At 41.8% G+C, this 27,625-nt stretch overlaps 2 non-coding genes across 2 annotated transcripts; both read right to left on the reverse strand.

The window, feature by feature from the left end:
- Positions 1 to 10,531: 10,531 nt before the first annotated feature.
- TRNAQ-UUG (transfer RNA glutamine (anticodon UUG)) lies at positions 10,532 to 10,604 on the reverse strand. Its single transcript has one exon. It is a non-coding gene; the product is annotated as a tRNA-Gln (tRNA).
- A 3,576-nt stretch (positions 10,605 to 14,180) lies between these two features.
- Positions 14,181 to 14,253, reverse strand: TRNAQ-UUG (transfer RNA glutamine (anticodon UUG)). Its single transcript has one exon. It is a non-coding gene; the product is annotated as a tRNA-Gln (tRNA).
- Positions 14,254 to 27,625: the final 13,372 nt, after the last annotated feature.

Raw genomic sequence — 27,625 nt, forward strand, 5'->3', positions numbered from 1 at the left:
CTTGACTTGCTAATTTGCTCCCTGAATTAGCTTATACAAGTAACATGAACAGGGCCTTGACCTAAGCACGTACCTGAAAGCCTGTCACCACCTCTAGAAATAAAATTCACAGCAGCTCAAAACATTAATTTTGAAAGAGAATATTTCAAGTGAGTCCAAGTTTAATTTCAATAAAGAAAGCTGTATAAAATGACACGCTGCACATTTGGGTAACCAGCATGACACTTTTCAGTGAAGAAGTGGAATGGTTCTGTTGCAATATACTATCACCCTGGCAAGCTGCTACGAGGAAGAGTAAACAATATGATTAGGTTTCAGCAAAAATGTATTAGTTCAGGGTGTGCACCTCAGATAGACTTAAACTTACACACCCTGGTCTGTGAGAGTAGTGCCCTATCCATTGCGGCATTGAGGGTAATCTGCAAGACAGAGTTCCAAAATCATCCTTTCATCTCAGTTCATGGCCACAAACAGTATTTCTGCAGTCATTCGTTTCACTTTTCTGTCTTTAATTAAACTGTCCATTTTAAATCTCCGGCACCCACCACTTCAATCTTACCGTTTTTGTGCTATCATAGGGCCTTGGAACTTTTGGCAAGTGGACAGAAGCAGTCAGAGAACCACATCACAATACATACTCCTTTCCCTGATACCTTTCACAACAAATTGCTCTTGGAAAAAGACGTTAACCGGTCCTTGCTCTCAGACAGACACAGAAAGCCTATCACCACCTCTACGAACATATTTCAATCAAACCAATATATATCATTCAACAATTATGCCTCTGTATCAATATAACTACAACTCGAGACAGAAAGGAATTTAAAAAACAATCTGCCCATTTGAATAACTCGCAGAGTTTTAAGGACGTACAAATTGGAATGTGACAATTTCAGAGTTCCTCATTCATAAGAAGTCTGTGAGATAGTATCTCAGAAAGATCTCAAGTTTATAGCAAAAATGGTTGTAAGAGTGATTTTTACCACACAATTGCAACTAGGTACCTCAATCTGCAAGAGACCAGTCCTTGACAGATTACACAACTGGGGTAACAGCAAAGGCAGCAATTGTGTCAATCCTTTATGATTCTTCTCTAGTACTATACTTTTTCTGAGGGACAATTTGCATTGTTCCTGGAGAAAATCATAGAGCTTCTACCCATGCATAGTTTCTGCTTTCTGCACGCACACACTCCCTGCACTGAATCTACCCACAGTTCTATTCAGAATGATTGTGCCATGTCATATTATTGCATACGTATTGCATATCCATGGCATTTATGAAGAGGTACTTTGGTATGGCAGAAAGACAGAAAAGTAGCAATGCTGAAGGCATAACGTGACTGATTGTGCAGTTTGCATTGGGCTTTCTTAATGAGTGAGAGTGAAAGAAGTATTGTAAGAGTGTGTTTCCAGTTTGTATGTAAAGATAAGTTGGGTGCTGTGAGAAATAGACTCAACCATGAAGAGAATCAAACCCTCAATTTTCTGATCCGAAGTCAGACGCCGTATCCATTAGGCCACATGGTCACTAACTGCAATATGTTTGGGTGTTTAGGGTTAGGTGGTATGAATGGATGTGGAACATATCAATTACAGGTGCGCAGGACAGGATCCCATACCGTTCTTCATCTTCTTTCCATCAAAGGAGTTTTTTCAAACAATATCTAGATAATTTCCAAAAATTCATATCTTATGATGTGCTTTTTTGCCGTTAATCCTCCTTTCTTCTTTTATTGAATACTCTGTTTTATGCTGCAATGGTATTTTTGGATTATTTGAAAAGAGAATGAAACTGCTTTGACAGTAGTTCAGACTTCCCATTTCTTGACTTGCTAATTTGCTCCCTGAATTAGCTTATACAAGTGACATGAACAGGGCCTTGACCTAAGCACGTACCTGAAAGCCTGTCACCACCTCTAGAAATAAAATTCACAGCAGCTCAAAACATTCATTTTGAAAGAGAATATTTCAAGTGAGTCCAAGTTTAATTTCAATAAAGAAAGCTGTATAAAATGACACTCTGCATATTTGGGTAACCAGCATGACTCTTTTCAGTGAAGAAGTGGAATGGTTCTGTTGCAATATACTATCACCCTGGCAAGCTGCTACGAGGAAGAGTAAACAATATGATTAGGTTTCAGCAAAAATATATTAGTTCAGGGTGTGCACCTCAGATAGACTTAAACTTACACACCCTCGTCTGTGAGAGTAGTGCCCTATCCATTGCGGCATTGAGGGTAATCTGCAAGACAGAGTTCCAAAATCATCCTTTCATCTCAGTTCATGGCCACAAACAGTATTTCTGCAGTCATTCGTTTCACTTTTCTGTCTTTAATTAAACTGACCATTTTAAACCTCCGGCACCCACCACTTCAATCTTACCGTTTTTGTGCTATCATAGGGCCTTTGACCTTTTGGCAAGTGGACAGAAGCAGTCAGAGAACCACATCACAATACATACTCCTTTGCCTGATACCTTTCACAACAAACTGCTCTTGGAAAAAGACGTTAACCGGTCCTTGCTCTCAGACAGACACAGAAAGCCTATCACCACCTCTACGAACATATTTCAATCAAACCAATATATATCATTCAACAATTATGCCTCTGTATCAATATAACTACAACTAGAGACAGAAAGGAAATTAAAAAACAATCTGCCCATTTGAATAACCAGCAGAGTTTTAAGGACGTACAAATTCAAATGTGACAATTTCAGAGTTCCTCATTCATAAGAAGTCTGTGAGATAGTATCTCAGAAAGATCTCAAGTTTATAGCAAAAATGGTTGTAAGGGTGATTTTTACCACACAATTGCAACTAGGTGACTCAATCTGCAAGAGACCAGTCCTTGACAGATTACACAACTGGGGCAACAGCAAAGGCAGCAATTGTGTCAATCCTTTATGATTCTTCTCCAGTACTATATTTTTTCTGAGGGACAATTTGCATTATTCCTGGAGAAAATCATAGAGTTTCTACGCATGCATAGTTTCTGCTTTCTGCACGCACACACTCCCTGCACTGCATCTAACCACAGTTCTGTTAAGAATGATTGTGCTGTGTCATATTGTTGCATACGTATTGCATATCCATGGCATTTATGAAGAGGTACTTTGGTATGACAGAAAGACAGAAAAGTAGCAATGCTGAAGGCATAACGTGACTGATTGTGCAGTTTGTATTGGGCTTTCTTAATGAGTGAGAGTGAAAGGAGTATTGTAAGAGCGTGCCTCCAGTTTGTATGTAAAGATAAGTTGGGTGCTGTGAGAAAAAGACTCAACCATGAAGGCACTCGAACCCTGAATCTTCTGATCCGAAGTCAGACACCTTATCCATTAGGCCACATGGTCACTAACTGCAATATGTTTGGGTGTTTAGGGTTAGGTGGTATGAATGGATGTGGAACATATCAATTACAGGTGCGCAGGACAGGATCCCATACCGTTCTTCATCTTCTTTCTATCAAAGGAGTTTTTTCAAACAATATCTAGATAATTTCCTTATGATGTGCTTTTTTGCCGTTAATCCTCCTTTCTTCTTTTAATGAATACTCTGTTTTATGCTGCAATGGTATTTTTGGATTATTTGAAAAGAGAATGAAACTGCTTTGACAGTAGTTCAGACTTCCCCTTTCTTGACTTGCTAATTTGCTCCCTGAATTAGCTTATACAAGTGACATGAACAGGGCCTTGACCTAAGCACGTACCTGAAAGGCTGTCACCACCTATAGAAATAAAATAAACAGCAGCTCAAAACATTCATTTTGAAAGAGAATATTTCAAGTGAGTCCAAGTTTAATTTCAATTAAGAAAGCTGTTGCTGCACATTTGGGTAACCAGCATGACTCTTTTCAGTGAAGAAGTGGAATGGTTCTGTTGCAATATACTATCACCCTGGCAAGCTGCTACGAGGAAGAGTAAACAATATGATTAGGTTTCAACAAAAATGTATTAGTTCAGGGTTTGCACCTCAGATAGACTTAAACTTACACACCCTGGTCTGTGAGAGTAGTGCCCTATCCATTGCGGCATTGAGGGTAATCTGCAAGACAGAGTTCCAAAATCATCCTTTCATCTCAGTTCATGGCCACATACAGTATTTCTGCAGTCATTCGTTTCACTTTTCTGTCTTTAATTAAACTGACCATTTTAAACCTCCGGTACCCACCACTTCAATCTTACAGTTTTTGTGCTATCATAGGGCCTTGGAACTTTTGGCAAGTGGACAGAAGCTGTCAGAGAACCACATCACAATACATACTCCTTTGCCTGATACCTTTCACAACAAACTGCTCTTGGAAAAAGACGTTAACCGGTTCTTGCTCTCAGACAGACACAGAAAGCCTATCACCACCTCTACGAACATATTTCAATCAAACCAATATATATCATTCAACAATTATGCCTCTGTATCAATATAACTACAACTCGAGACAGAAAGGAATTTAAAAAACAATCTGCCCATTTGAATAACCAGCATAGTTTTAAGGACGTACAAATTGGAATGTGACAATTTCAGAGTTCCTCATTCATAAGAAGTCTGTGAGATAGTATCTCAGAAAGATCTCAAGTTTATAGCAAAAATGGTTGTAAGGGTGATTTTTACCACATAATTGCAACTAGGTGCCTCAATCTGCAAGAGACCAGTCCTTGACAGATTACACAACTGGGGCAACAGCAAAGGCAGCAATTGTGTCAATCGTTTATGATTCTTCTCTAGTACTATACTTTTTCTGAGGGACAATTTGCATTATTCCTGGAGAAAATCATAGAGCTTCTACCCATGCATAGTTTCTGCTTTCTGCACGCACACACTCCCTGCACTGAGTCTACCCACAGTTCTGTTCGGAATGATCGTGCCATGACATATTGTTGTATACGTATTGCATATCCGTGGCATTTATGAAGAGGTACTTTGGTATGGCAGAAAGACAGAAAAGTAGCAATGCTGAAGGCATAACATGACTGATTGTGCAGTTTGCATTGGGCTTTCTTAATGAGTGAGAGTGAAATGAGTATTGTAAGAGTGTATTTCCAGTTTGTATGTAAAGATAAGTTGGGTGCTGTGACAAAAAGACTCAACCACGAAGGGACTCGAACCCTCAATCTTCTGATCCGAAGTCAGCTGCCTTATCCATTAGGCCACATGGTCACTGACTGCAATATGTTTGGGTGTTTAGGGTTAGGTGGTATGAATGGATGTGGAACATATCAATTACAGGTGCGCAGGACAGGATCCCATACCGTTCTTCATCTTCTTTCCATCAAAGGAGTTTTTTCAAACAATATCTAGATAATTTCCAAAGTTTCATATCTTATGATGTGCTTTTTTGCCATTAATCCTCCTTCTTCTTTTATTGAATACTCTGTTTTATGCTGCAATGGTATTTTTGGATTATTTGAAAAGAGAATGAAACTGCTTTGACAGTAGTTCAGACTTCCCATTTCTTGACTTGCTAATTTGCTCCCTGAATTAGCTTATACAAGTGACATGAACAGGGCCTTGACCTAAGCACGTACCTGAAAGCCTGTCACCACCTCTAGAAATAAAATTCACAGCAGCTCAAAACATTCATTTTGAAAGAGAATATTTCAAGTGAGTCCAAGTTTAATTTCAATAAAGAAAGCTGTATAAAATGACACTCTGCATATTTGGGTAACCAGCATGACTCTTTTCAGTGAAGAAGTGGAATGGTTCTGTTGCAATATACTATCACCCTGGCAAGCTGCTACGAGGAAGAGTAAACAATATGATTAGGTTTCAGCAAAAATATATTAGTTCAGGGTGTGCACCTCAGATAGACTTAAACTTACACACCCTCATCTGTGAGAGTAGTGCCCTATCCATTGCGGCATTGAGGGTAATCTGCAAGACAGAGTTCCAAAATCATCCTTTCATCTCAGTTCATGGCCACAAACAGTATTTCTGCAGTCATTCGTTTCACTTTTCTGTCTTTAATTAAACTGACCATTTTAAACCTCCGGCACCCACCACTTCAATCTTACCGTTTTTGTGCTATCATAGGGCCTTTGACCTTTTGGCAAGTGGACAGAAGCAGTCAGAGAACCACATCACAATACATACTCCTTTGCCTGATACCTTTCACAACAAACTGCTCTTGGAAAAAGACGTTAACCGGTCCTTGCTCTCAGACAGACACAGAAAGCCTATCACCACCTCTACGAACATATTTCAATCAAACCAATATATATCATTCAACAATTATGCCTCTGTATCAATATAACTACAACTAGAGACAGAAAGGAAATTAAAAAACAATCTGCCCATTTGAATAACCAGCAGAGTTTTAAGGACGTACAAATTCAAATGTGACAATTTCAGAGTTCCTCATTCATAAGAAGTCTGTGAGATAGTATCTCAGAAAGATCTCAAGTTTATAGCAAAAATGGTTGTAAGGGTGATTTTTACCACACAATTGCAACTAGGTGACTCAATCTGCAAGAGACCAGTCCTTGACAGATTACACAACTGGGGCAACAGCAAAGGCAGCAATTGTGTCAATCCTTTATGATTCTTCTCCAGTACTATATTTTTTCTGAGGGACAATTTGCATTATTCCTGGAGAAAATCATAGAGTTTCTACGCATGCATAGTTTCTGCTTTCTGCACGCACACACTCCCTGCACTGCATCTAACCACAGTTCTGTTAAGAATGATTGTGCTGTGTCATATTGTTGCATACGTATTGCATATCCATGGCATTTATGAAGAGGTACTTTGGTATGACAGAAAGACAGAAAAGTAGCAATGCTGAAGGCATAACGTGACTGATTGTGCAGTTTGTATTGGGCTTTCTTAATGAGTGAGAGTGAAAGGAGTATTGTAAGAGCGTGCCTCCAGTTTGTATGTAAAGATAAGTTGGGTGCTGTGAGAAAAAGACTCAACCATGAAGGCACTCGAACCCTGAATCTTCTGATCCGAAGTCAGACGCCTTATCCATTAGGCCACATGGTCACTAACTGCAATATGTTTGGGTGTTTAGGGTTAGGTGGTATGAATGGATGTGGAACATATCAATTACAGGTGCGCAGGACAGGATCCCATACCGTTCTTCATCTTCTTTCTATCAAAGGAGTTTTTTCAAACAATATCTAGATAATTTCCTTATGATGTGCTTTTTTGCCGTTAATCCTCCTTTCTTCTTTTAATGAATACTCTGTTTTATGCTGCAATGGTATTTTTGGATTATTTGAAAAGAGAATGAAACTGCTTTGACAGTAGTTCAGACTTCCCCTTTCTTGACTTGCTAATTTGCTCCCTGAATTAGCTTATACAAGTGACATGAACAGGGCCTTGACCTAAGCACGTACCTGAAAGGCTGTCACCACCTATAGAAATAAAATAAACAGCAGCTCAAAACATTCATTTTGAAAGAGAATATTTCAAGTGAGTCCAAGTTTAATTTCAATTAAGAAAGCTGTTGCTGCACATTTGGGTAACCAGCATGACTCTTTTCAGTGAAGAAGTGGAATGGTTCTGTTGCAATATACTATCACCCTGGCAAGCTGCTACGAGGAAGAGTAAACAATATGATTAGGTTTCAACAAAAATTTATTAGTTCAGGGTTTGCACCTCAGATAGACTTAAACTTACACACCCTGGTCTGTGAGAGTAGTGCCCTATCCATTGCGGCATTGAGGGTAATCTGCAAGACAGAGTTCCAAAATCATCCTTTCATCTCAGTTCATGGCCACATACAGTATTTCTGCAGTCATTCGTTTCACTTTTCTGTCTTTAATTAAACTGACCATTTTAAACCTCCGGCACCCACCACTTCAATCTTACAGTTTTTGTGCTATCATAGGGCCTTGGAACTTTTGGCAAGTGGACAGAAGCAGTCAGAGAACCACATCACAATACATACTCCTTTGCCTGATACCTTTCACAACAAACTGCTCTTGGAAAAAGACGTTAACCGGTTCTTGCTCTCAGACAGACACAGAAAGCCTATCACCACCTCTACGAACATATTTCAATCAAACCAATATATATCATTCAACAATTATGCCTCTGTATCAATATAACTACAACTCGAGACAGAAAGGAATTTAAAAAACAATCTGCCCATTTGAATAACCAGCATAGTTTTAAGGACATACAAATTGGAATGTGACAATTTCAGAGTTCCTCATTCATAAGAAGTCTGTGAGATAGTATCTCAGAAAGATCTCAAGTTTATAGCAAAAATGGTTGTAAGGGTGATTTTTACCACATAATTGCAACTAGGTGCCTCAATCTGCAAGAGACCAGTCCTTGACAGATTACACAACTGGGGCAACAGCAAAGGCAGCAATTGTGTCAATCGTTTATGATTCTTCTCTAGTACTATACTTTTTCTGAGGGACAATTTGCATTATTCCTGGAGAAAATCATAGAGCTTCTACCCATGCATAGTTTCTGCTTTCTGCACGCACACACTCCCTGCACTGAGTCTACCCACAGTTCTGTTCGGAATGATCGTGCCATGACATATTGTTGTATACGTATTGCATATCCGTGGCATTTATGAAGAGGTACTTTGGTATGGCTGAAAGACAGAAAAGTAGCAATGCTGAAGGCATAACATGACTGATTGTGCAGTTTGCATTGGGCTTTCTTAATGAGTGAGAGTGAAATGAGTATTGTAAGAGTGTATTTCCAGTTTGTATGTGAAGATAAGTTGGGTGCTGTGACAAAAAGACTCAACCACGAAGGAACTCGAACCCTCAATCTTCTGATCCGAAGTCAGCTGCCTTATCCATTAGGCCACATGGTCACTGACTGCAATATGTTTGGGTGTTTAGGGTTAGGTGGTATGAATGGATGTGGAACATATCAATTGCAGGTGCGCAGGACAGGATCCCATACCGTTCTTCATCTTCTTTCCATCAAAGGAGTTTTTTCAAACAATATCTAGATAATTTCCAAAGTTTCATATCTTATGATGTGCTTTTTTGCCATTAATCCTCCTTCTTCTTTTATTGAATACTCTGTTTTATGCTGCAATGGTATTTTTGGATTATTTGAAAAGAGAATGAAACTGCTTTGACAGTAGTTCAGACTTCCCATTTCTTGACTTGCTAATTTGCTCCCTGAATTAGCTTATACAAGTGACATGAACAGGGCCTTGACCTAATCACGTACCTGAAAGCCTGTCACCACCTCTAGAAATAAAATTCACAGCAGCTCAAAACATTAATTTTGAAAGAGAATATTTGAAGTGAGTCCAAGTTTAATTTCAATAAAGAAAGCTGTATAAAATGACACGCTGCACATTTGGGTAACCAGCATGACTCTTTTCAGTGAAGAAGTGGAATGGTTCTGTTGCAATATACTATCACCCTGGCAAGCTGCTACGAGGAAGAGTAAACAATATGATTAGGTTTCAGCAAAAATGTATTAGTTCAGGGTGTGCACCTCAGATAGACTTAAACTTACACACCCTGGTCTGTGAGAGTAGTGCCCTATCCATTGCGGCATTGAGGGTAATCTGCAAGACAGAGTTCCAAAATCATCCTTTCATCTCAGTTCATGGCCACATACAGTATTTCTGCAGTCATTCGTTTCACTTTTCTGTCTTTAATTAAACTGACCATTTTAAACCTCCGGCACCCACCACTTCAATCTCACCGTTTTTGTGCTATCATAGGGCCTTGGAACTTTAGGCAAGTGGACAGAAGCAGTCAGAGAACCACACCACAATGCATACCCCTTTGCCTGATACCTTTCACAACAAACTGCTCTTGGAAAAAGACGTTAACCGGTCCTTGCTCTCAGACAGACACAGAAAGCCTATCACCACCTCTACGAACATATTTCAATCAAACCAATATATATCATTCAACAATTATGCCTCTGTATCAATATAACTACAACTCGAGACAGAAAGGAATTTAAAAAACAATCTGCCAATTTGAATAACCAGCAGAGTTTTAAGGACGTACAAATTGGAATGTGACAATTTCAGAGTTCCTCATTCATAAGAAGTCTGTGAGATAGTATCTCAGAAAGATCTCAAGTTTATAGCAAAAATGGTTGTAAGGGTGATTTTTACCACACAATTGCAACTAGGTGCCTCAATCTGCAAGAGACCAGTCCTTGACAGATTACACAACTGGGGCAACAGAAAAGGCAGCAATTGTGTCAATTGTTTATGATTCTTCTCTAGTACTATACTTTTTCTGAGGGACAATTTGCATTATTCCTGGAGAAAATCATAGAGCTTCTACCCATGCATAGTTTCTGCTTTCTGCACGCACACACTCCCTGCACTGAGTCTACCCACATTTCTGTTCGGAATGATTGTGCCATGACATATTGTTGTATACGTATTGCATATCCGTGGCATTTATGAAGAGGTACTTTGGTATGGCAGAAAGACAGAAAAGTAGCAATGCTGAAGGCATAACGTTACTGATTGTGCAGTTTGCAGTGGGCTTTCTTAATGAGTGAGAGTGAAAGGAGTATTTTAAGAGTGTGTTTCCAGTTTGTATGTAAAGATAAGTTGGGTGCTGTGACAAAAAGACTCAACCATGAAGGGACTCGAACCCTCAATCTTCTGATCCAAAGTCAGACACCTTATCCATTAGGCCACATGGTCACTGACTGCAATATGTTTGGGTGTTTAGGGTTAGGTGGTATGAATGGATGTGGAACATATCAATTACAGGTGCGCAGGACAGGATCCCATACCGTTCTTCATCTTCTTTCCATCAAAGGAGTTTTTTCAAACAATATCTAGATAATTTCCAAAGTTTCATATCTTATGATGTGCTTTTTTGCCGTTAATCCTCCTTCTTCTTTTATTGAATACTCTGTTTTATGCTGCAATGGTATTTTTTGATTATTTGAAAAGAGAATGAAACTGCTTTGACAGTAGTTCAGACTTCCCATTTATTGACTTGCTAATTTGCTCCCTGAATTAGCTTATACAAGTGACATGAACAGGGCCTTGACCTAAGCACATACCTGAAAGGCTGTCACCACCTCTGGAAATAAAATTCACAGCAGCTCAAAACATTCATTTTGAAAGAGAATATTTCAAGTGAGTCCAAGTTTAATTTCAATAAAGAAAGCTGTATAAAATGACACGCTGCACATTTGGGTAACCAACATGACACTTTTCAGTGAAGAAGTGGAATGGCTCTGTTGCAATATACTATCACCCTGGCAAGCTGCTATGAGGAAGAGTAAACAATATGATTAGGTTTCAGCAAAAATGTATTAATTCAGGGTGTGCACCTCAGATAGACTTAAACTTACACACCCTGGTCTGTGAGAGTAGTGCCCTATCCATTGCGGCATTGAGGGTAATCTGCAAGACAGAGTTCCAAAATCATCCTTTCATCTCAGTTCATGGCCACATACAGTATTTCTGCAGTCATTCGTTTCACTTTTCTGTCTTTAATTAAACTGACCATTTTAAACCTCCGGCACCCACCACTTCAATCTCACCGTTTTTGTGCTATCATAGGGCCTTGGAACTTTAGGCAAGTGGACAGAAGCAGTCAGAGAACCACACCACAATGCATACCCCTTTGCCTGATACCTTTCACAACAAACTGCTCTTGGAAAAAGACGTTAACCGGTCCTTGCTCTCAGACAGACACAGAAAGCCTATCACCACCTCTACGAACATATTTCAATCAAACCAATATATATCATTCAACAATTATGCCTCTGTATCAATATAACTACAACTCGAGACAGAAAGGAATTTAAAAAACAATCTGCCAATTTGAATAACCAGCAGAGTTTTAAGGACGTACAAATTGGAATGTGACAATTTCAGAGTTCCTCATTCATAAGAAGTCTGTGAGATAGTATCTCAGAAAGATCTCAAGTTTATAGCAAAAATGGTTGTAAGGGTGATTTTTACCACACAATTGCAACTAGGTGCCTCAATCTGCAAGAGACCAGTCTTTGACAGATTACACAACTGGGGCAACAGCAAAGGCAGCAATTGTGTCAATCCTTTATGATTCTTCTCTAGTACTATACTTTTTCTGAGGGACAATTTGCATTATTCCTGGAGAAAATCATAGAGCTTCTACCCATGCATAGTTTCTGCTTTCTGCACGCACACACTCCCTGCACTGAATCTACCCACAGTTCTGTTCGGAATGATTGTGCCATGTCATATTGTTGTATACGTATTGCATATCCGTGGCATTTATGAAGAGGTACTTTGGTATGGCAGAAAGACAGAAAAGTAGCAATGCTGAAGGCGTAACGTGACTGATTGTGCAGTTTGCATTGGGCTTTCTTAATGAGTGAGAGTGAAAGGAGTATTGTAAGAGTGTATTTCCAGTTCGTATGTAAAGATAAGTTGGGTGCTGTGAGAAAAAGACTCAACCATGAAGGGACTCGAACCCTCAATCTTCTGATCCGAAGTCCGACGCCTTATCCATTAGGCCACATGGTGACTGACTGCAATATGTTTGGGTGTTTAGGGTTAGGTGGTATGAATGGATGTGGAACATATCAATTACAGGTGCGCAGGACAGGATCCCATACCGTTCTTCATCTTCTTTCCATCAAAGGAGTTTTTTCAAACAATATCTAGATCATTTCCAAAGTTTCATATCTTATGATGTGCTTTTTTGCCGTTAATCCTCCTATCTTCTTTTATTGAATACTCTGTTTTATGGTGCAATGGTATTTTTGGATTATTTGAAAAGAGAATGAAACTGCTTTGACAGTAGTTAAGACTTCCCATTTATTGACTTGCTAATTTGTTCCCTGAATTAGCTTATACAAGTGACATGAACAGGGCCTTGACCTAAGCACGTACTTGAAAGCCTGTCACCACCTCTAGAAATAAAATTCACAGCAGCTCAAGACATTCATTTTGAAAGAGAATATTTCAAGTGAGTCCAAGTTTAATTTCAATAAAGAAAGCTGTATAAAATGACACGCTGCACATTTGGGTAACCAGCATGACACTTTTCAGTGAAGAAGTGGAATGGTTCTGTTGCAATATACTATCACCCTGGCAAGCTGCTATGAGGAAGAGTAAACAATATGATTAGGTTTCAGCAAAAATGTATTAGTTCAGGGTGTGCACCTCAGATAGACTTAAACTTACACACCCTGGTCTGTGAGAGTAGTGCCCTATCCATTGCGGCATTGAGGGTAATCTGCAAGACAGAGTTCCAAAATCATCCTTTCATCTCAGTTCATGGCCACATACAGTATTTCTGCAGTCATTCGTTTCACTTTTCTGTCTTTAATTAAACTGACCATTTTAAACCTCCGGCAGCCACCACTTCAATCTTACCGTTTTTGTGCTATCATAGGGCCTTGGACCTTTTGGCAAGTGGACAGAAGCAGTCAGAGAACCACATCACAATACATTCTCCTTTGCCTGATACCTTTCACAACAAACTGCTCTTGGAAAAAGACGTTAACCGGTCCTTGCTCTCAGACAGACACAGAAAGCCTATCACCACCTCTACGAACATATTTCAATCAAACCAATATATATCATTCAACAATTATGCCTCTGTATCAATATAACTACAACTCGAGACAGAAAGGAATTTAAAAAACAATCTGCCCATTTGAATAACCAGCAGAGTTTTAAGGACGTACAAATTGGAATGTGACAATTTCAGAGTTCCTCATTCATAAGAAGTCTGTGAGATAGTATCTCAGAAAGATCTCAAGTTTATAGCAAAAATGGTTGTAAGGGTGATTTTTACCACACAATTGCAACTAGGTGCCTCAATCTGCAAGAGACCAGTCCTTGACAGATTACACAACTGGGGCAACAGAAAAGGCAGCAATTGTGTCAATTGTTTATGATTCTTCTCTAGTACTATACTTTTTCTGAGGGACAATTTGCATTATTCCTGGAGAAAATCATAGAGCTTCTACCCATGCATAGTTTCTGCTTTCTGCACGCACACACTCCCTGCACTGAATCTACCCACAGTTCTGTTCGGAATGATTGTGCCATGTCATATTGTTGTATACGTATTGCATATCCGTGGCATTTATGAAGAGGTACTTTGGTATGGCAGAAAGACAGAAAAGTAGCAATGCTGAAGGCATAACGTGACTGATTGTGCAGTTTGCATTGGGCTTTCTTAATGAGTGAGAGTGAAAGGAGTATTTTAAGAGTGTGTTTCCAGTTTGTATGTAAAGATAAGTTGGGTGCTGTGACAAAAAGACTCAACCATGAAGGGACTCGAACCCTCAATCTTCTGATCCAAAGTCAAACGCCTTATCCATTAGGCCACATGGTCACTGACTGCAATATGTTTGGGTGTTTAGGGTTAGGTGGTATGAATGGATGTGGAACAGATCAATTACAGGTGCGCAGGACAGGATCCCATACCGTTCTTCATCTTCTTTCCATCAAAGGAGGTTTTTCAAACAATATCTAGATAATTTCCAAAGTTTCATATCTTATGCTGTGCTTTTTTGCCATTAATCCTCCTTTCTTCTTTTATTTAATACTCTGTTTTATGCTGCAATGGTATTTTTGGATTATTTGAAAAGAGAATGAAACTGCTTTGACAGTAGTTCAGACTTCCCATTTCTTGACTTGCTAATTTGCTCCCTGAATTAGCTTATACAAGTGACATGAACAGGGCCTTGACCTAAGCACGTACCTGAAAGCCTGTCACCACCTCTAGAAATAAAATTCACAGCAGCTCAAAACATTCATTTTGAAAGAGAATATTTCAAGTGAGTCTAAGTTTAATTTCAATAAAGAAAGCTGTATAAAATGACACGCTGCACATTTGGGTAACCAACATGACACTTTTCAGTGAAGAAGTGGAATGGTTCTGTTGCAATATACTATCACCCTGGCAAGCTGCTACGAGGAAGAGTAAACAATATGATTAGGTTTCAGCAAAAATGTATTAGTTCAGGGTGTGCACCTCCGATAGACTTAAACTTACACACCCTGGTCTGTGAGAGTAGTGCCCTATCCATTGCGGCATTGAGGGTAATCTGCAAGACAGAGTTCCAAAATCATCCTTTCATCTCAGTTCATGGCCACATACAGTATTTCTGCAGTCATTCATTTCACTTTTCTGTCTTTAATTAAACTGACCATTTTAAACCTCCGGCACCCACCACTTCAATCTTACCGTTTTTGTGCTATCATAGGGCCTTGGAACTTTTGGCAAGTGGACAGAAGCAGTCAGAGAACCACATCACAATACATACTCCTTTGCCTGATACCTTTCACAACAAACTGCTCTTGGAAAAAGACGTTAACCGGTCCTTGCTCTCAGACAGACACAGAAAGCCTATCACCACCTCTACGAACATATTTCAATCAAACCAATATATATCATTCAACAATTATGCCTCTGTATCAATATAACTACAACTCGAGACAGAAAGGAATTTAAAAAACAATCTGCCCATTTGAATAACCAGCATAGTTTTAAGGACGTACAAATTGGAATGTGACAATTTCAGAGTTCCTCATTCATAAGAAGTCTGTGAGATAGTATCTCAGAAAGATCTCAAGTTTATAGCAAAAATGGTTGTAAGGGTGATTTTTACCACACAATTGCAACTAGGTGCCTCAATCTGCAAGAGACCAGTCCTTGACAGATTACACAACTGGGGCAACAGCAAAGGCAGCAATTGTGTCAATCCTTTATGATTCTTCTCTAGTACTATACTTTTTCTGAGGGACAATTTGCATTATTCCTGGAGAAAATCATAGAGCTTCTACCCATGCATAGTTTCTGCTTTCTGCACGCACACACTCCCTGCACTGAATCTACCCACAGTTCTGTTCAGAATGATTGTGCCATGTCATATTGTTGTATACGTATTGCATATCCGTGGCATTTATGAAGAGGTACTTTGGTATGGCAGAAAGACAGAAAAGTAGCAATGCTGAAGGCATAACGTGACTGATTGTGCAGTTTGCAGTGGGCTTTCTTAATGAGTGAGAGTGAAAGCAGTATTTTAAGAGTGTGTTTCCAGTTTGTATGTAAAGATAAGTTGGGTGCTGTGAGAAAAAGACACAACCATGAAGGGACTCGAACCCTCAATCCTCTGATCCGAAGTCAGACTCATTATCCATTAGGCCACATGGTCACTGACTTCAACTTGTTTGGGTGTTTAGGGTTAGGTGGTATGAATGGATGTGGAACATATCAATTACAGGTGCGCAGGACAGGATCCCATACCGTTCTTCATCTTCTTTCCATCAAAGGAGTTTTTTCAAACAATATCTAGATAATTTCCAAAGTTTCATATCTCATGCTGTGCTTTTTTGCCGTTAATCCTCCTTTCTTCTTTTATTGAATACTCTGTTTCATGCTGCAATGGTATTTTGGGATTATTTGAAAAGAGAATGAAACTGCTTTGACAGTAGTTCAGACTTCCCATTTCTTGACTTGCTAATTTGCTCCCTGAATTAGCTTATACAAGTGACATGAACAGGGCCTTGACCTAAGCACGTACCTGAAAGCCTGTCACCACCTCTGGAAATAAAATTCACAGCAGCTCAAAACATTCATTTTGAAAGAGAATATTTGAAGTGAGTCCAAGTTTAATTTCAATAAAGAAAGCTGTATAAAATGACACGCTGCACATTTGGGTAACCAGCATGACTCTTTTCAGTGAAGATGTGGAATGGTTCTGTTGCAATATACTATCACCCTAGCAAGCTGCTACGAGGAAGAGTAAACAATATGATTAGGTTTCAACAAAAATGTATTAGTTCAGGGTGTGCACCTCAGATAGACTTAAACTTACACACCCTGGTCTGTGAGAGTAGTGCCCTATCCATTGTGGCATTGAGGGTAATCTGCAGGACAGAGTTCCAAAATCATCCTTTCATCTCAGTTCATGGCCACATACAGTATTTCTGCAGTCATTCGTTTCCCTTTTCTGTCTTTAATTAAACTGACCATTTTAAACCTCCGGCACCCACCACTTCAATCTTACAGTTTTTGTGCTATCATAGGGCCTTGGAACTTTTGGCAAGTGGACAGAAGCAGTCAGAGAACCACATCACAATACATACTCCTTTGCCTGATACCTTTCACAACAAACTGCTCTTGGAAAAAGACGTTAACCGGTTCTTGCTCTCAGACAGACACAGAAAGCCTATCACCACCTCTACGAACATATTTCAATCAAACCAATATATATATCATTCAACAATTATGCCTCTGTATCAATATAACTACAACTCGAGACAGAAAGGAATTTAAAAAACAATCTGCCTATTTCAATAACCAGCATAATTTTAAGGACGTACAAATTGGAATGTGACAATTTCAGAGTTCCTCATTCATAAGAAGTCTGTGAGATAGTATCTCAGAAAGATCTCAAGTTTATAGCAAAAATGGTTGTAAGGGTGATTTTTACCACACAATTGCAACTAGGTGCCTCAATCTGCAAGAGACCAGTCCTTGACAGATTACACAACTGGGGCAACAGCAAAGGCAGCAATTGTGTCAATCGTTTATGATTCCTCTCTAGGACTATACTTTTTCTGAGGGACAATTTGCATTATTCCTGGAGAAAATCATAGAGCTTCTACCCATGCATAGTTTCTGCTTTCTGCACGCACACACTCCCTGCACTGAGTCTACCCACAGTTCTGTTCGGAATGATTGTGCCATGACATATTGTTGTATACGTATTGCATATCCGTGGCATTTATGAAGAGGTACTTTGGTATGGCAGAAAGACAGAAAAGTAGCAATGCTGAAGGCATAACATGACTGATCGTGCAGTTTGCATTGGTCTTTCTTAATGAGTGAGAGTGAAATGAGTATTTTAAGAGTGTATTTCCAGTTTGTATGTAAAGATAAGTTGGGTGCTGTGACAAAAAGACTCAATCATGAAGGGACTCGAACCCTCAATCTTCTGATCCGAAGTCAGACGGCTTATCCTTTAGGCCACATGGTCACTGACTGCAATATGTTTGGGTGTTTAGGGTTAGGTGGTATGAATGGATGTGGAACATATCAATTACAGGTGCGCAGGACAGGATCCCATACCGTTCTTCATCTTCTTTCCATCAAAGGAGTTTTTTCAAACAATATCTAGATAATTTCCAAAGTTTCATATCTTATGATGTGCTTTTTTGCCGTTAATCCTCCTTCTTCTTTTATTGAATACTCTGTTTTATGCTGCAATGGTATTTTTGGATTATTTGAAAAGAGAATGAAACTGCTTTGACAGTAGTTCAGACTTTCCATTTATTGACTTGCTAATTTGCTCCCTGAATTAGCTTATACAAGTGACATGAACAGGGCCTTGACCTAAGCACGTACCTGAAAGGCTGTCACCACCTCTGGAAATAAAATTCACAGCAGCTCAAAACATTCATTTTGAAAGAGAATATTTCAAGTGACTCCAAGTTTAATTTCAATAAAGAAAGCTGTATAAAATGACACGCTGCACATTTGGGTAACCAACATGACACTTTTCAGTGAAGAAGTGGAATGGTTCTGTTGCAATATACTATCACCCTGGCAAGCTGCTACGAGGAAGAGTAAACAATATGATTAGGTTTCAGCAAAAATGTATTAGTTCAGGGTGTGCACCTCAGATAGACTTAAACTTACACACCCTGGTCTGTGAGAGTAGTGCCCTATCCATTGCGGCATTGAGGGTAATCTGCAAGACAGAGTTCCAAAATCATCCTTTCATCTCAGTTCATGGCTACATACAGTATTTCTGCAGTCATTCGTTTCACTTTTCTGTCTTTAATTAAACTGACCATTTTAAACCTCCTGCACCCACCACTTCAATCTTACCGTTTTTGTGCTATCATAGGGCCTTGGAACTTTTGGCAAGTGGACAGAAGCAGTCAGAGAACCACATCACAATACATACTCCTTTGCCTGATACCTTTCACAACAAACTGCTCTTGGAAAAAGACGTTAACCGGTCCTTGCTCTCAGACAGACACAGAAAGCCTATCACCACCTCTACGAACATATTTCAATCAAACCAATATATATCATTCAACAATTATGCCTCTGTATCAATATAACTACAACTCGAGACAGAAAGGAATTTAAAAAACAATCTGCCCATTTGAATAACCAGCAGAGTTTTAAGGACGTACAAATTGGAATGTGACAATTTCAGAGTTCCTCATTCATAAGAAGTCTGTGAGATAGTATCTCAGAAAGATCTCAAGTTTATAGCAAAAATGGTTGTAAGGGTGATTTTTACCACACAATTGCAACTAGGTGCCTCAATCTGCAAGAGACCAGTCCTTGACAGATTACACAACTGGGGCAACAGCAAAGGCAGCAATTGTGTCAATCCTTTATGATTCTTCTCTAGTACTATACTTTTTCTGAGGGACAATTTGCATTATTCCTGGAGAAAATCATAGAGCTTCTACCCATGCATAGTTTCTGCTTTCTGCACGCACACACTCCCTGCACTGAATCTACCCACAGTTCTGTTCAGAATGATTGTGCCATGTCATATTGTTGTATACGTATTGCATATCCGTGGCATTTATGAAGAGGTACTTTGGTATGGCAGAAAGACAGAAAAGTAGCAATGCTGAAGGCATAACGTGACTGATTGTGCAGTTTGCAGTGGGCTTTCTTAATGTGTGAGAGTGAAAGGAGTATTTTAAGAGTGTGTTTCCAGTTTGTATGTAAAGATAAGTTGGGTGCTGTGAGAAAAAGACTCAACCATGAAGGGACTCGAACCCTCGAGCCTCTGATCCGAAGTCAGACGCATTATCCATTAGGCCACATGGTCACTGACTTCAATTTGTTTGGGTGTTTAGGGTTAGATGGTATGAATGGATGTGGAACATATCAATTACAGGTGCGCAGGATATGATCCCATACCGTTCTTCATCTTCTTTCCATCAAAGGAGTTTTTTCAAACAATATCTAGATAATTTCCAAAGTTTCATATCTTATGCTGTGCTTTTTTGCCGTTAATCCTCCTTTCTTCTTTTATTGAATACTCTGTTTCATGCTGCAATGGTATTTTTGGATTATTTGAAAAGAGAATGAAACTGCTTTGACAGTAGTTCAGACTTCCCATTTCTTGACTTGCTAATTTGCTCCCTGAATTAGCTTATACAAGTGACATGAACAGGGCCTTGACCTAAGCACGTACCTGAAAGCCTGTCACCACCTCAAGAAATAAAATTCACAGCAGCTCAAAACATTCATTTTGAAAGAGAATATTTGAAGTGAGTCCAAGTTTAATTTCAATAAAGAAAGCTGTATAAAATGACATGCTGCACATTTGGGTAACCAGCATGACTCTTTTCAGTGAAGAAGTGGAATGGTTCTGTTGCAATATACTATCACCCTGGCAAGCTGCTACGAGGAAGAGTAAACAATATGATTAGGTTTCAACAAAAATGTATTAGTTCAGGGTGTGCACCTCAGATAGACTTAAACTTACACACCCTGGTCTGTGAGAGTAGTTGTGAGAAAACAGGGCTGATTGCAGAGGCCCCATAACTTTTTGCCCCCATTTTCCACTTTTTGCTGGTTGTTTCCTGACTTTAAAGGTGCCCTGGGTACTGCTAACCAGTCCCAGGGTCTGTGCTCTGTGTAAAATGGATATGCAAATTAGGCTAATTATAATTGGCTAAGTTAACCTACCTATAAGTCCCTAGTATATGGTAGGGCATGTAGGTTTAGGGACCACAGCATATGTGGTGCACACCTAGGTGCATTGCTGAGGTGCCCAGTGTCATTTTAAAAGCAAGCCTGCCTTGCTGGCTGCTTTTAAATTAAAGTTATATGCAAATTCGACTTTGGAATTAAAGGTACTTCCAAAGTCTTAAACTACCTTATTTTTACATATAAGTCACCCCTAAGGTGTGCCCTATGTGCCCCTAGGGCTGGGTGCCATGTAACTATAAGCAGGGACTTTATAAAAATAGATTTATAAGCCCTGGTGAGGTAAAAACAGCCAAATTTGTTTTTCCCTCATTGAAGTAAATGGCCTTCATAGGCTAGAATGGGCAGACTTTATTTTAAATTTTAAAGTCTCCTTAAATGTTACATACCAAGAATTTGGTATCAAATTGATTGTTGTAATAAATCCCACAACTTCCAGTTGTTGGATTTAATATAACTTGTCCAGGTAAAAAGTTTAGACTTTACCTAAAAAGTTGCCAATTTCAGCTCTGCATTGTTTTTGCTGCTGTGCTCTGATTGGCCAGCCTGCAGCAGCTTCTGCCAGGCTGCCTTGATGAGGTGTGAAGTGGCCTAGCTTCACACAAAGGAATGTGCTTGGGGGAGAGAATCTCCCCTCAGCAGATGGTGAGGCAGGAAGGGGGAGGGCTGCCAAACTGGTCTTCAAAGGCAGAGAAGGACATCTGGAGCACCCAGCAACACCCCCACATCCTGCAACCCCAGACAGCTAGGTGCTCCCTTGATTAGATTAGGAGAGGGCAGGAGAGGGGTGTGTTTATGATTTTTAGCCACACCAGTGGGTGGGCTCAGCCAGATGTAACCTCCAAAAATCAGATTCAGCCATGTTGGATTTTTAGAGACTGTTGCCTTTTGGGATGGATTTTTGCCACACTTCCCAGGAAGTGGTCATCACAGGGGGACGACCCTGTACCTGATTGGAGAACCAGGGCCCCCTTGCTTTTCACCCAGGAGCAAGAATAAAACTGGCAGACCTGCCCCCACACCTCAGATCCCCTCCAGAATTCAACAAGAAAGGAACTGAAGAAGAAGAAGGACTGCCCTGCTGGACCCCTGGCCTGCACCTGGACCCTGCACTCAGAAGGACTGCACCAGCTGCACACTTGGGCTTCACCACAAGAAGGACTTTGCCTGGCTTCAACTGGTTCAAGGAGGGACTCCATGTTTGCTACAGGTGAAAAATTGCTAAACCAGAGTCCCCTGCACCAACTCCTGAAGAAAGCGAGCAGCTGACCACTGTCCAGTGGCCAAAAAGGAGTTTGCACCAGGTGCATTCTGGGAGTTGAAGTCCGCACCCCCCAAGGACCATCACAGAACTTCTGGACCCTTGGGGTGAGCTGTGGACCCCAAAAGAACCTTAAAAGAACATCTGGGTGAAGCCCCAGAAGTTTGGAAAAGATTTGAGAATTTTTGGAAAAAAGCTCCAGAGAGGGACCGACCCGCCGCGGAAATTCTAGCCGGCTTGCCTCAACCGCGACCCAGCCTGACTTCGTGGTTCGTCCCGGTAAAGAAAAACATCCAAAAAAGAGACTAAGTCCGAACGTAAAAAGTTGACCGGGACCTCCCAGCCATCGTATCCGAGAAGGGCTCCATGGACGTCAGATCAAGATCCAGGTTTACCCCGGTAGAAGGATTTTCATCTCGAAAAAACGACTAAGTCCGAAGGTAAAAGTCTCCACCGAGGAAACCCACATCGCGTATCCGGACAAGGGCTCCAGGAGGTCGGATTCAACTGGCAGGTTCGTCCCGGTGAAGAAAAACTTCAAAATAAAGACTAAGTCAGAAGGTAACTTTTTAACCGAGGCCTCCCGCGACCTGTAGCCGAGCAGGGCTCCATCGCGGTCGGCCTGAAAGTTTGACTTTGCCCCGGTCGAGGTGCAACCAGATGACCCGATTGGCGCTTTTTGTTTCTAAGCGCTAGAAAAGTAATAATTCTTTAAAAATTCATATCCCCGGTTCCCCTGAACCGATTTTAATCGTTTTTGTGTCATTTTAAAGATAAAAATATAAACTATTTTTATAAATTGGTTTTGGATTTTTAAACTGTTTCCTGTGTTTTATTTAATTACTGTTTTGTGATATTTGAATGCTTTACACTTTGTCTCCTAAGTTAAGCCTTGACGCTCGTTGCCAAGCTACCAAGGGTTGAGCTGGGATTAATTTACTGAGACCTAACTGTACCTATGTGGAGGTTAGTGGCTTGTTGCTAGGTGTAGGTACCTACCTGCCCTACCAATAACCCATTTTCCAACATAATTGGTGGCAGCGGTGGGATCCTGTACTTGTGTTCAATATCACGTTACAGTTTTGGGTAAAACAAATTAAAAATCCTTTAAATTGTCCTAGTGCAAAAAAACTTTTAATTTTTAATTTGGATTAATTTCAATTATTAAATTTTTGTAATTTTTCTAAATTCTTGTTTCCAATTTTTGCAAAAAGTTTTTATTGACACAAAACTAGGGAACCATGGAGCTTGATCTGGCTAGCCTACCCACACTGACAGTAGTCCAGCTTAGGGGGTTGTGTATTGAAAGAGGGTTGCCTGCAACCACTGATCTCAGGAAGCAAATCCTGATCACATCCCTGACAGCATGGGCTGAGGCCCAAGAGGTAGAGTCAGAAGAAGCTCCAAAGGAGGGAGAAAGAAGGGAGGATGCAAGCTCTAACCACTCAGGGGAGGGAAGGCATCTGAGCCTAAGTGAGGATGAGGAAGAACGGTCCTCAGTAAATACAGTCACTAGGGGCAGACCCAAAGCTAGTGGTGGGAAGGGGGTTCTTTCAGGAGGAGAGAACCCATCCATCAGAGAAAGAGAGCTGGAGGCCCAGCTAGCATACATAGCTTTGGAAGCAGAGAAGCTGGCCCTAGAAAAGAAAAAGTGGGCATACAAAGAGAAAAGAGATGGAAGCAGCGATAAAGAAGCTGAGGTGTCCATGGGTGGGGGAGTTTGCCCCAGATTACCCAAAGGGGTGGTTCCTGCCTATGTAGAGGGGGATGACATAGATAAGTGGCTGGGGGCCTTTGAGAGGGCACTCCAAATGAGAAGGGTTAGGCCTCAATACTGGGGTTCCCTTTTGTGGGAGTTGGTCCCCAACTCAGGGAGGGATAGGCTTCTGACCTTAAGGGGGGAGGAGGCAGATTCATACCCTAGTATGAAGAGGTGCTTAGCCAAGAAGTTTGGTCTGACCCCAGAGCAAAATAGAATGAAGTTCAGGGACACCCAGAAGGTCAGTACCCAGTCTTGGGTTGACTTTGTGGACATTTCACTAAAGGCACTAGAGGGCTGGATTATTGGTAACAAAGTAGATACTTATGAGGGGTTATACAATCTGATCATGAGAGAGCACATCTTGACCAATTGTACCCAAGAAAGGTTACGCCAGCATCTAGTGGACTCTAAGCAGACCAACCCTAGAGAGCTAGGGGAGGCAGCTGATGAGTGGTTGAGAACCAGGGTGGTTGTCAAGTCCCAGGGGGGAGACTCCAAGAAGGGGTGGACAGGTCCCCAAAAACCTAAGGAGGGAGGTGGTAAGCCCACCACAGAGACTCCCTCTGTACCCCAGAACCCTAAGAAGGAGGAGAGTAAATCCCACTCCCACTCTGACAAGCAGAGACAGGGAGACCCAGGGTTAAAAAAACTCTTGGACAGTAGGGCTTGCTTTGACTGTCAGCAGACAGGTCACTTCAGAGGAGATGCAGCCTGTCCAAGGAAGGTGGTTAGCACTGGGCTGTCCAGTGTAGCCATAGAGGAGGATTCCTCAGATGATGAAGTCCTCCTAGCATTGTGCTGGGAGACAGGACCAGATGGTAAGCTGGTGATCCCTGAGGGTGGGAGTAGGCACTTCCACCACATTCAAGTGAATGGGATCCCTACCACTGGCCTGAGGGACACCTGTGCCAGTCACACTATAGTGAGTGACCGGTTAGTGACGCCAGACATGTATGTCCCAGGAAAGACAAAGAAAGTCAGGATAGCCACAGGGGAGGTCACCTCCAAACCTGTAGCCATAGTGTCCCTAGAGAGGGAGGGTATCCTTGACTAGATTAGGGTGGTAGTCAGTGCTGACCTCCCCCTAGATTGTATCCTGGGCAATGACCTCCCAGAGGTGAGTCTGGTCCCAGATGGGGTGGTCGCCCAGGGCGCCCCCCCAACCCAAAGTCCTGGGGAGTCAGTCCCTACAGTTAGGAGACAGGGGTCCCCAAGAAAAGGAAAGAAGAAAAGGAAGGGTAGGCCACTCTTAAAGAGAGTTCCAGGGAGCCAAAGGCCTTCTGCCCCAGTAGGGGGGGAGCCCAGAGGTGGCACTGGTGAGGCCTCACCTGACCCCAAGGAAGTCCTGAGTAGTCAGGCAGCTGTCCAGATGCAAGGTGTTGCCCCTGCACTGACAGAAGAGAGAGTGGAAGGAGGGTGTCTGCCACAGGAGGTGGTAGTCCCCCACTCTAGACAGCAAGAGGGGTGCCAGGACCCCAAAGATGCCCCTAAAGCAGCTCAGCCACCTGTCAGTGGAGAGCTTAGGGTGTGGTTCTGGGTACTGACAGCTGTCAGTAGCCTCTGCTGGGTGCTAGCCTTCCTGGCAGCAATGTACTTGGCCTGGGAGGCAGACCCCAGGGCCAATAGCAAAGTAGGCCCCCTGACCCTATTGGTCATGGTGGGGTTGCTCAAGTGTTGGGTGACCTCTTTGGGTAAGCTAGGTGTTGCCCTAGCAAAGTTTGGAGTAGGGGAGGTGGGCACCTCACTACCCAAGTTGGCAGAGAGAAAGGAGGAAGACCCCCCTAGAGGGAAGTTTGAGTTTGAGTTGGGTCCTTTTACTGTTGGGGTGGCTTCACTACCCAGAGGGAGTGACCCTGACAGGAGGATGTAAGGCAGAGTAGGCCCTGCAAAGGGACAGCCAGTTTTCTTCACTGTCTTCCTCGCCTAACAAGCCAGGAAGACTCTCCCAGGGTTGGGCTGAGTCTCCTGGGCGTGTGGGCTGGGGGGGGGGGTTGTGTGAGAAAACAGGGCTGATTGCAGAGGCCCCATAACTTTTTGCCCCCATTTTCCACTTTTTGCTGGTGTTTTCCTGACTTTAAAGGTGCCCTGGGTACTGCTAACCAGTCCCAGGGCCTGTGCTCTGTGTAAAATGGATATGCAAATTAGGCTAATTATAATTGGCTAAGTTAACCTACCTATAAGTCCCTAGTATATGGTAGGGCATGTAGGTTTAGGGACCACAGCATAGGTGGTGCACACCTAGGTGCATTGCTGAGGTGCCCAGTGTCATTTTAAAAGCAAGCCTGCCTTGCTGGCTGCTTTTAAATTAAAGTTATATGCAAATTCGACTTTGGAATTAAAGGTACTTCCAAAGTCTTAAACTACCTTATTTTTACATATAAGTCACCCCTAAGGTGTGCCCTATGTGCCCCTAGGGCTGGGTGCCATGTAACTATAAGCAGGGACTTTATAAAAATAGATTTATAAGCCCTGGTGAGGTAAAAACAGCCAAATTTGTTTTTCCCTCATTGAAGTAAATGGCCTTCATAGGCTAGAATGGGCAGACTTTATTTTAAATTTTAAAGTCTCCTTAAATGTTACATACCAAGAATTTGGTATCAAATTGATTGTTGTAATAAATCCCACAACTTCCAGTTGTTGGAGTTAATATAACTTGTCCAGGTAAAAAGTTTAGACTTTACCTAAAAAGTTGCCAATTTCAGCTCTGCATTGTTTTTGCTGCTGTGCTCTGATTGGCCAGCCTGCAGCAGCTTCTGCCAGGCTGCCTTGATGAGGTGTGAAGTGGCCTAGCTTCACACAAAGGAATGTGCTTGGGGGAGAGAATCTCCCCTCAGCAGATGGTGAGGCAGGAAGGGGGAGGGCTGCCAAACTGGTCTTCAAAGGCAGAGAAGGACATCTGGAGCACCCAGCAACACCCCCACATCCTGCAACCCCAGACAGCTAGGTGCCCCCTTGATTAGATTAGGAGAGGGCAGGAGAGGGGTGTGTTTATGATTTTTAGCCACACCAGTGGGTGGGCTCAGCCAGATGTAACCTCCAAAAATCAGATTCAGCCATGTTGGATTTTTAGAGACTGTTGCCTTTTGGGATGGATTTTTGCCACACTTCCCAGGAAGTGGTCATCACAGGGGGACGACCCTGTACCTGATTGGAGAACCAGGGTCCCCCCTGCTTTTCACCCAGGAGCAAGAATAAAACTGGCAGACCTGCCCCCACACCTCAGATCCCCTCCAGAATTCAACAAGAAAGGAACTAAAGAAGAAGAAGGACTGCCCTGCTGGACCCCTGGCCTGCACCTGGACCCTTCACTCAGAAGGACTGCACCAGCTGCACACTTGGGCTTCACCACAAGAAGGACTTTGCCTGGCTTCAACTGGTTCAAGGAGGGACTCCCTGTTTGCTACAGGTGAAAAATTGCTAAACCAGAGTCCCCTGCACCAACTCCTGAAGAAAGCGACCAGCTGACCACTGTCCAGTGGTCAAAAAGGAGTTTGCGCCAGGTGCATTCTGGGAGTTGAAGTCTGCACCCCCCAAGGACCATCACAGAACTTCTGGACCCTTGGGGTGAGCTGTGGACCCCAAAAGAACCTTAAAAGAACATCTGGGTGAAGCCCCAGAAGTTTGGAAAAGATTTGAGAATTTTTGGAAAAAAGCTCGAGAGAGGGACCGACCCGCCGCAGAAATTCTAGCCGGCTTGCCTCAACCGCGACCCGGCCTGACTTCGTGGTTCGTCCCGGTAAAGAAAAACATCCAAAAAAGAGACTAAGTCCGAACGTAAAAAGTTGACCGGGACCTCCCAGCCATCGTATCCGAGAAGGGCTCCATGGACGTCGGATCAAGATCCAGGTTTACCCCGGTAGAAGGATTTTCATCTCGAAAAAACGACTAAGTCCGAAGGTAAAAGTCTCCACCGAGGAAACCCACATCGCGTATCCGGACAAGGGCTCCAGGAGGTCGGATTCAACTGGCAGGTTCGTCCCGGTGAA

Source organism: Pleurodeles waltl, chromosome 4_1, assembly GCF_031143425.1.
Source record: "Pleurodeles waltl isolate 20211129_DDA chromosome 4_1, aPleWal1.hap1.20221129, whole genome shotgun sequence".
NCBI classification, from domain to species: Eukaryota; Metazoa; Chordata; class Amphibia; order Caudata; family Salamandridae; genus Pleurodeles; species Pleurodeles waltl.